This window comes from Cervus canadensis, chromosome 7, assembly GCF_019320065.1.
Source record: "Cervus canadensis isolate Bull #8, Minnesota chromosome 7, ASM1932006v1, whole genome shotgun sequence".
NCBI lineage: Eukaryota > Metazoa > Chordata > Mammalia > Artiodactyla > Cervidae > Cervus > Cervus canadensis.
The window spans coordinates 90064927-90075268 of record NC_057392.1 but is presented as its reverse complement, the minus strand read 5'-3'; positions in this window follow the sequence as shown (position 1 = coordinate 90075268).

Genomic DNA, 10342 nt, shown 5'->3' with positions numbered 1-10342 from the left:
GACCTGAAACTTGGAGGTTGGGAATGAAGGACTTTATTCCTCCCAAGACAGCAAGCAGCGTGTGTGTGCCAGGTTTCCCTTGCTCCTGGTTCTCACGAGGGAGACAGGACCTGGGCCAGACGGTGAGCGCATGCATAGTGAGCGTGTGCCCGGGTGAAGGACACAGAGCTTGGGGGAATGCATGACTCTGACAGTCAGCAGTGTGCAAGCCTGTTCTTCCTCCGAAGGGAGACGTTACCTCATCCCTCAAGGCTTCTTGCTGATGACACAACCCTGAGAAATGGGTAAAGAGCAGTCAGGCCTTGTATGCCTGGCACACCCAGCTAGGTGTGTAGGTGCGTGAGTCCCATGGAGGAATGTGGTAAATATTTGTTGAATGAATGAATGAAAGAAACCCAGTCTAGTGACCAGGCACCAGTGTGGATGCCTGCAGATGGATGCACCTGGCCTCAGTTCCTGCCTGGATCCCGGCCCCTCACTTACTCTGGGCTTCCCTCCTACCGCTGTTCTTGTCCGCCCTCACCACGCCTCACTCCTGCCTGCATTCACTGAGGCTCAATGTTTGCTGGGACTGGTGGCATCTGCTGCTACTGCCTGAGTCAGACACTATCTTTTTCTGCTTGCTGGATGGGGACTCCCCGCCAGTGTCTGTGGCTGGCAGTCGCCCCAGAATCTGCCCTGCCCCACTCCCACATCCCAACATTGGCCCAACACCCCACATCCCACAGGCCCACCGTTGGCCCGGTCCACATGACATGCGGCGTGTTAATGACGGTGCTCTGCTGGCACTTTCTGTTACATGCTGGGTGTGTAAGAGGCGTGGCTAGGCGTGTGTAAGGTGTGGCTGCTCATGCTTATCCTAGAAAGTACTCTGTGAAATGGCATTTCATTGCCCTTTCCCATAATCCACAGGCTAGCCTTACAGATTTAGAAAGGTCAGATTTCTACATGTTTGAACTTGAATCCAGGCAGTGTCCAGGGTTGACATAACTTAGTGATGTTAACTGACCAGTAGAGAGCTCTGAGAGTGAAGAAATATTTGAAAAGCAGTTAATTTAATCAGCAGAAAGTCCTGTCACGTAGTTGGAACATTGCCAGGAGTATCCCCGAACATTCTTACACTGTAAGCTCCATGGGAAGTTAATTCTGTTCAGAAGTGGCCTGGCACGCACAGAATTAGGCACCACTCTAGGAAGGGCTGGCTAGGGAAGGCTAATGGCATCCTGCTTTGAAAGCCTAGTGTATCTGTCTTCGTATTAGGGACAGTCCTGGGAATTTCTTGGTGGGCCAGGGGTTAGGACTCTGTGCTTTTACGTTGAGGGTGTGGGTTTAGCCCTTGGGCGGAGAACTAAGATCCCACATGCCTTGAGACCAAAAAATAAATGAATTAATTAAAAAACATTAAAAAAAAAAAAGAAACATTCCTGCTAACGAGCCTTATTGTTACCCTAAAGAGTTCTTATTATGAGCCAATTGTTGTCTCTTGGATTCTCCTTTTTTAATGTTTCTAGGGTTGACAATCCTCCCTTTTTGATCAGCACATTTTTTTTTTTTCCTTTGGGGTTTCACTTCCAATTTTTTTTTTTGTTGTTCTTTTACTCCGTAACTAATACATAAATACATTTTGTTGTAAAAGATCCAAGCAACACACGCATGTCTAGAGACACAGAACATGAAAGTTCCCTGTCACACCCTCTGCCATCCCCTCTCCTGTCCCACTTTCAGGGGGACACCATGGGAGTAAATGGCCCGGAATATGGAAAGAATCAGACAGGAAGACCTCAGTACGCACAAGTGACTGTTTCTGAGAGAGGAGTTTGTTAGTGATTTATATTTACCTATACATTTACTGTCTTCTTAAAATAGTAACTCATCATTTCTATAAGAAGAAGAGAATGTTTTCCTAAGAAGAAGTGGAACAGAGCATAGCCTCTGCAATCCCACAGACGTGGATCTGAATGCTGGCTGTACCCCGCCTCACCCCCGCCCCCATGTGCACACGCTGCTTTTCCTCCTTGAACCTCAGTTTCCTCACCTGTAAGAAAAGTGGGTATAACACCCCCTGCCCTCCCTTACGAGGCTGTTATGAGTAAAGCATGTGAGAGCACCTGACACGTGGTCATCACTCCCTACATCAGCTTCCTCCCAGGGGAAAGAAGGGGCACGCTGCCCTGGGACCCGTCTGCAGGTCATCTCTAATTTTACAAGTGAAAGGTCCCAGAGCTGAAAAGTTGTGAGGATACTGTGTGTGCACACATGTAGGTGTGTGTGGGGGAGAAAAGGGAATAGAATAAAACTCTGAAAACGATGCAAACTATGGGAGTGTACTTAATACCACCGAATTGGGCACCTGAAAATGGTTGGAATGGTAATTTGATGTTAACTAATTTTACCACAGCAAAACATGTTTTTTTAAAAAAAAAAACTGCTAAAAGAAGAGTGAGAACACCTTTCCTTCTTACACCCTTTGACCCGGACTTTCTCAGGTAAAGATGCAAAGCCACGTTTTGTGTTTTCTTATGGAGTTTCGGTCAAAGGAGCTCTTTTTACCTGTGTTAATTCTGCTATTCCAGTAAATACAGATATAAACATGCAGTATGGAAAGTGTTTTTTTGTAAGTTTAAAAAAACAAACCACAACAAACAACAAACAAACACACCTCAGTGACTGTAGGTCTTTGACCCCTGGCACGAGCTGTTTCTCCAACCAGGGTGGCCGTCGGGAACAGAGGGGGCAGGGAGCAGAGCAGGGCTGGAGGTACCAGCTGGTGCAGGGGGGCGGAGTGGCTGGAACATGAGGGAGAGGAGGCTGCCTTTGCTCTTTCCCCCTTGGGTCTCACTTCCAACCTCTTCTTCTGCATATTTTCACTGTTGTTGTTCAGTCACTAAGCTGCGTCTGATTCTGTGACCCCATGGACTGCAGCACACCAGGCTTCCCTGTCCCTCACTGTCTCCTGGAGTTTGCTCAGATTCATGCCCATTGAGTCGACGATGCCATCCAACCATCTCATCCTCTTCACCCTCTTCTTCTTCTGCCTTCAGTCTTTCCCAGGATCAGGGTCTCCTCCAGTGAGTCTGCTCTTCATATTAGGTGGCCAAAGTATTGGAGCTTCAGCTTCAGCATCAGTCTCTCCAATGAATATTCAAGCATCAGTCTCTCCAATGAATATTCAGGGTCGATTTCCTTTAGAATTGACTGGTTTGATCTTGCTGTCCGAGGGGCTCTCAGGAGTCTCCTCCAGCACCACTGTTTGAAAGCATTGATTCTTTGGTGCTCAGCCTTTTCATCTTAGTCTTAATGAATGTCTTTCAATGCATTGGCCCCATACTTGGAGAATATTTGGGGAAGAATTGTGATGTGCCAGCTCTCTGCTCCTGGGACAGCCATCTGCCGCCACCCTGGGGTGCTCTGACTTGGGCAGTCAGGGTAGCTGCTGGTTATTAGGGTCCTACTACACCCAAGTGCAAGCATTCCATCCTCCATACTTTGCTGGTATTTCTCACAGTAACCCCGTAAGGTGGGCTTTATTATCTCCATTTTGTAAATGTGGAAACTGAGATCCAAGGAGACTAGTGTTTTGCCTAAAGCATCACTGCTAATAAGTGGCAGAATCAAGGATCCGAATCTTGACCTGTTTAATCTCTCAGGTCCACACACTTTTCATCATGCTGGGTAGGTCACTTCACGTGTTGTAACTGTAGTGTAAAAACAAGGGGAAGAGAAAAGAAGGCCATGCAGTTGGCTAGATCGGTAGTTCTCGGCTCTGGCTGCGTGCTGGACTCTGCGGGGAAGCTGAGAAAGAAGATGGAAGCACAGCCCTACTGCCGCCAGGGATTCCAGTTCAGGTCCTAACATGTTAGAGCTCCCCCGGCGATTCTAAGGGGCAAGTGGGTTGAGAACCCCTAGTCTACACCAATGCTTCGCAAACTGGAACTGCATTCAGTCCGCTTGGGTCTGTGTTAAAATGCAGATTCTGATCCAGCAGGCCTGGGTGTGCCTGAGATGCTATACTTCTAACAAGCTCCCGGGTGGTGCCGATGCTGTGGGTCCATGGACCACACTTTGAATAGTCAGCGTCCGAATGATCTCTAGGTCTCTGTCCCCTTCTAACATGCTGTGACCGTAGAGAAAGAAGTTCTAAAGCACAGGCATTCTGTTCTGTTTCCACCAAGCTTCCTGCATCCCTATATCCTGTCATCTCCATCTGTATTTCTGTTGATGGTCAAAATATGTAAAGGCTAAATGCCAACACGATGGACCGTGGGCCATGGTGAAAGAAGCATGGAGTAGGCCTGGGCTCACATCCCAGTTCTGTTGCTTGCCAGTTGTGTGAGTTCAGGCAAGTTACTTAACCTCTCTGCGTCTTCATTTCCTCAGCTCCAAATTGAGGACAGTAAGCCTTTCTTGCACTGGGACATGGGAGGATTAAATGGGTTAATATAGACCAAGCGCTTTGTACCAACAGGTGCCCAACAAATGGCAACTGCTCTTACCTTGGTGGACTTTCCAGGCTGGCCTAATCTGACAGAGTGCCCTGGCCTAATCTGATAGAGCGCCCTGTGAGTCAGGGCGACCTTGATCTCTGTCCTCTGCACAAAGCAGAGACCGCCTTTGATCTCAGTGTCGGCTGACACGGTGACGTAAGCCTTGTCAAGGCGCAGGACTTTCGGGCCAGTGTCCTTGCCTAGAGGATGGCGGGCCAGATAAACCCTTGCTTCCTCCCTTCTCAGGACTGTCTGTCTGATTATCTCCCCATCTCTGTTCCCTGCCTACCTCTGGAAATTCCCTGGGGGTTTTTGTTATTAAAAACAGAGAAGAAGGTATGGGTTCTTAAGCGCTGCTCTGAGACTAATCGTTAGGAGTAATTTATTCAGTCAGTATTAATAGATGCCCGGGTGCTGGGGATACTAGGGACAAACAGAACCTTCACAGTCTCTTTCACCCTAGACTTTGTCAAGGGGGTGGGGGCAGATGTTGAACAAATAAAATATCCATTTGCCATTGTGGAAAGTGGTGTGAAGGGAAAGAACAAGGCTTGCTGGAGAGAAAATACTGCCGAGTTTGTGGCGCCATCAGTTTTGATTTAAAAGCCTTGTGATTGCCTGTGTAGACGGGGCTGGAGCAGGATAGGAGGGAGGCAGGCCAGGCGGTTAGGAGTTCTGATGGTGGTCAGGGCCCGGGTGGTGGCAGTGGGGTGGGAAGAAGCTGGTGGAATCACGACTAGGGGCAACTTTCTTTCATTTGTCTTAAATATCATAAAAATGTCAGTTTTTAGATTAAATAGTTTTATAGTTTTTCCCCTTTGGTTCAATACAGATGGGCTTCCCTTGGGGCTTAGCTGGTAAAGAATCCGCCTGCAATTCGGGAGACCTGGGTTCGATCCCTGGGTTAGGAAGATCCCCTGGAGAAGAGAAAGGCTCCCCCACTCCAGTATTCTGGCCTGGAGAATTCCATGGGCTGTACAGTCCATGGGGTCACAAAGAGTCGGACATGACTGAGTGACTTTCACATTCAATACAGAAGACACCATGTTATCTCCATGGAAAATTTTAACTAGTTTTTTTTTTTTAAGGCCAGTGACTTCCCTTCTGTATGTCTCCATTCATCTATTCATTCTGTAAAACAGTGATAGTGGTAGCAGGTGTTGGTATCAGCAGGGTCTAACATTCTTTCTTGCCCTGTCTTTTGGAGACTCCAAGACAAATGTATTCACAGAGAAGAATTTTTTTTTAAAGGTTTTATTTATTTTTATTTTGGCTGTGCTATATCTTCCTTGTGATGTGAGGGATTCTCTTGCTGCAGAGCAGGGCTCAAGAGCACACAGGCTCTCAAATTGTGGCTTAAGGACTCAGTAGTTGCCCCTCGGCATGTGGGATCTTAGTTCCCTGACCAGGGATGGAACCCTTGTCCCCTGCATCATAAGGCAGATTCTTGACCACTGGACCACCAGAAAAGTCCTCGTAAATTATAAGCTCCAAATGAGGAGCAGCAGCAGAAAGTTTAATACTGAGGGCTGTGAGATTTCCTATTCTTGAAGAACTCTTGGCTCCCTTTCTTCGGGGCCAGCACAGGTCAGTGAAATTATAATCATACTTCAAACGCAGAATGCATGAGTCAGGAAAAGTCAAGGCCACAGGCCCCTCAAGCCAGAACTACAAAGCAAAGCTGACTTCAGTGCCTGAGTCCCATCCTTGGCTCTGAACCGTGGGAACTGAGAATCAGCTAGAGCGTGACTCACCTGCTAACCCTGAATGACACACTGGGTCAATTATCCCTGAACCACGGCATCCAGAGCCCTGCTGGAATGACTTACAACCTCAGCTTTAAACTTACATAGCTCAGCTGTCTCATGAAATTAGCACTAGAGCAAAAACATTTAGAAAATGAACCTTCAAGTGTTGCAGATCAGGATATTTGGGACCAGAGAGGTCACCTCATGGACCCAAGGTCACACTGCCGGCTACTTGGCAAGCCCTGGGAGCCTGAAGTCAGGGACAAGGAGGATTTCCTTGGAATGGTATTTTACAGGAAGTGCAGGACTCTGCTGCTGAGACAAGTTCAGTTCAGTCGCTCAGTCGTGTCTGACTCTAACTCCATGGACTGCAGCACTCCAGGCTTCCCTATCCATCACCAACACCTGGAGTTTACTCAGACTCATGTCCATTGACTTGGTGATGCCATCCAACCATCTCATCCTCTGTCGTCCCCTTCTCCTCCTGCCCTCAATCTTTCCCAGCATCAGGGTCTTTTCCAGTGAGTCAGCTCTTCACATCAGGTGGCCAAAGTATTGGAGTTTCAGCTTCAGCATCAGTCCTTCCAATGAATATTCAGGACTGATTTCCTTTAGGATGGACTGGTTGGATTTCCTTGCAGTCCAAGGGCCTCTCAAGAGTCTTCTCCAACACCACAGTTCAAAAGCATCAATTCGGTGCTCAGCTTTCTTTGTAGTCCAACTCTCACATCCATACATGACCACTGGAAAAACCATAGCTTTGACTAGGCAGACCTTTGTCAGCAAAGTAATGTCTCTGCTTTTTAATATGCTGTCTAGATTGGTCATAGCTTTTCTTCCAAGGAGCAAGCATCTTTTAAAACCACCTGCAGTGATTTTGGAGCCCACAAAAATTAAGTCTGTTACTGTTTCCATTGTTTCCCCATCTATTTGCCATGAAGTGATGGGACTTGATGCCATGATTTTTGTTTTTCGAGTGTTGAGTTTTAAGCCAATTTTTTCACTGTCCTCTTTCACTTTCATTAAGAGGCTCTTTACTTCCTCTTCTCTTTCTGCCATAAGAGTGGTGTCATCTGCATATCTGAGGTTATTGATATTTCTCCCGGCAATCTTGATTCCAGCTTGTGCTTCCTCCAGCCCAGCATTTCACATGATGAACTCTGCATAGAAATGAGCAGGGTGACAATATACAGCCTTGATGTACTGCTTTCCCAATTTGGAACCAGTCTGTTGTTCCATGTTCAAACTGTTGCTTCCTGACCTGCATACAGATTTCTCAGGAGGCAGATAAGGTAGTCTGGTTTTCCCATCTCTTTCAGAATTTTCCACAGTTTGTTGTTATCCACACAACGGCTTTGCAATAATCAATAAAGCAGAAGTAGATGTTTTTCTGGAATTCTCTTTTCTATGATCCAACAAATGTTGGCCATTTGATCTCTGGTTCCTGTGCCTTTGGTAAATCTAGCTTGAATGTCTGAAAGTTCATGGTTCACGTACTGTTGAAGCCAGGCTTGGAGAATTTGGGGCATTACTTTACTAGCGTGTGAGATGAGTGCAGTTGTGCGGTAGTTGGAACATTCTCTGGCATTGCCCTTCTTTTGGATGAGACAAAGTGCATGCTGAGACAAGTGCGTGTGTGGTCACTCAGTCCTGCCCCACTCTCTGTGACCCCATGGGCTGTAGCCCGCCAGGCTCCTCTGCCCACGGGGCTGTCCAGGCAAGAACACTGGAGTGGGCTGCCGGGCCCTCCTCCCGACCCAGGGGTCGAGCCTGCGTCTCCGTGTCTCCTACCTCTTTACCACCAGTGCCGCGCGGGAAGCCCCGCTGTTTGAGGGTGGGGTTTCAGCTTCTGCTTGGGTGTGTTCCAGCATGCAATGGTGGTTCCATGGCCTCTTCTCAGTTTTCCCATGATTTGCACTGGACAGTTTGCTGTGAGGACACCATCCTGTCAGTCCTCTAAATCTTAAGAATCCAGGGAAACCAAGGCCAGTTCCTGCTCTCGGAAAAGTCGGGAACCCGTCATCTCAATTGGTTAAAAACAAATTTTTTTAAAAAAAACAGAGCATAATGTTAATACTAATATAACACATACCAGGTTCCTGCACCCCAGAATTAATGAGTATTAATTTTCTTCAAGGTGTATTAGAATCTTTGTTTCTTTTCTTTAGAATGGCGCAGGCACTGTAAGATACAGGCTGAATCTACCATCTTGCTTGATCAGCCAGATTTCTATCAAATTAGAATACAGAACTAGCATGGGAAAGTTCTTCTTCTTCTTTTTTTTTTAAATATGGTACATAGGTGGGTCATGAGATGAGTTTTGACAAATGCTTATCACTGTGTTTTTTAAAAGATTAATTGACTGCTTTTTGGCTGTGCTGGGTCTGTCTTGCTGTGTCTAGGCTTTGTCTGGCTGTGGCGAGCAGGGGCTGCCCTCTAGTCACGTGCTCACAGTTCTCATCGCGTGGCTTCTCTTGTGGCAGAGCACAGGCTCCAGATGCAGGGGCTTCAGGAGTTGTATCACATGGGCTCATTCACTGTGGCTCGAGGTCCTTGGAGCATGTAGACGTTGGTAGTTGTGCCATGAGGACTCAGGAGTTGTGGCCCACGGGCTTCGCTGCTCCGCAACACGTGGAGTCTTCCCAGGCCAGGGATCTGTGCCACCAGGGAGATCTCTATCACATATTTTAAATTGTGTCCTACCATTGGAACTAAAAGCAAAGATTGTCATTTCCGTCATGTTTCGCTGCTTTTCACTTCCTCTTAAAACAGGGAATAACCTGGGGGTTTTTGTTTTGTGGCAGGAAATGGTTAGGTTTAAAAGAAGTCGGAGAATAAGAGTTAAGTTCACAGATGTCCAGTGACAGAGACCAGAGAGAGTTAGAAAACCATGGAAAGTGAAAGCTCAGGTTTGCTGCCTACGACTTTATTTCCATTTACATTCTAGACAGTGTCTGACGGGGAGTCAGGAAGTCTGAGGTCTGTGCTGCCACTGGAGCACTGGACGACTGCGGGCCCATGCCTTGGCCTTGTGATGCTGACCGTCTGACAGGTTATGCTTCTGCGGTGACTTGATTCCACTGTCTGCTCCTTTACTGTCTTCTGTTTATCGTTCTCCCCTCTGGCACCTCCTTGACCAGTTGCTCCTGATTTCCTCCATCACATGTAACAAGAAGGGGGAGCTATGGTCACCAGAGGATGTTAGTGAGTTTCACTAGTTTCTGTACAAAACACATTGCCTGGCTGTCACGTTTGCACTGGGAAGCCACTCCTGGACCAGCTCCACCCTGAGGGTCAAAGTCTGCCTGCTCCTGGATCTTAGTCTCACCTCCAGGCATCCCTCTGTGTACCAGCTTGAAATGTGACTTTCTCAATGACAAGAACTGTGGTTTTCATTCATTTACTCGACCTGTTATAAGCCTGTCCTTTCATTCATGGTGCTGCTTTTGGCAGGCGGGCGGAGGGGTGGGGGGGCTTCCCACGTGGTGCTAAAGAGCCCGCCTGCCAATGCAAGGGAAATCAGAGCTGCGAGTTTGATCCCTGGGTCAGGAAGATCCCTTGGAGGAGGGGGATGGCAACCCACTCCAGTGTTCTTGCCTGGAGAAGCCCGTGGACAGAGGAGCCTGGCGGGCTGCAGTCCATAGCGTCCCACAGAGTCGAACGCTACTGAACCGACTGAGCGTGCACACATACTGCTTTTCACCTTTATGTGAAGAACAGTCTCGAGGGTGAGTTACTTTAGCAAATTTCTTAACTGCTAAACTCTTTCCTGGCTAAAAGCTCAGCCCTGCAACTCACCTGAAGTATGAAGGAAGTCTAAAGCCATCACTCCCACCTGGCGCTTCTCTGATGCCATCAGGCCACTAAGGGAAGCAGTCCATCCTCACCGGGCCTTTGGGGCTAAAACTGTGAATTCCTTTGAGAGTTCAGGGTTGGGATCAGGGGAGCGGGTCACCTTGGCTCAAACCCAGTGCTCCGGACATCACAGCCAAACCTCTTCCTTCTGATTCTGTAAACCAGGAAAAGTATTCTCCATCCACAAGCCCAGGCACTGTCAGGCAGAAGGAACCACTCCAAGGAGGAGACCTGCCGCACCCATGACACTTTGTG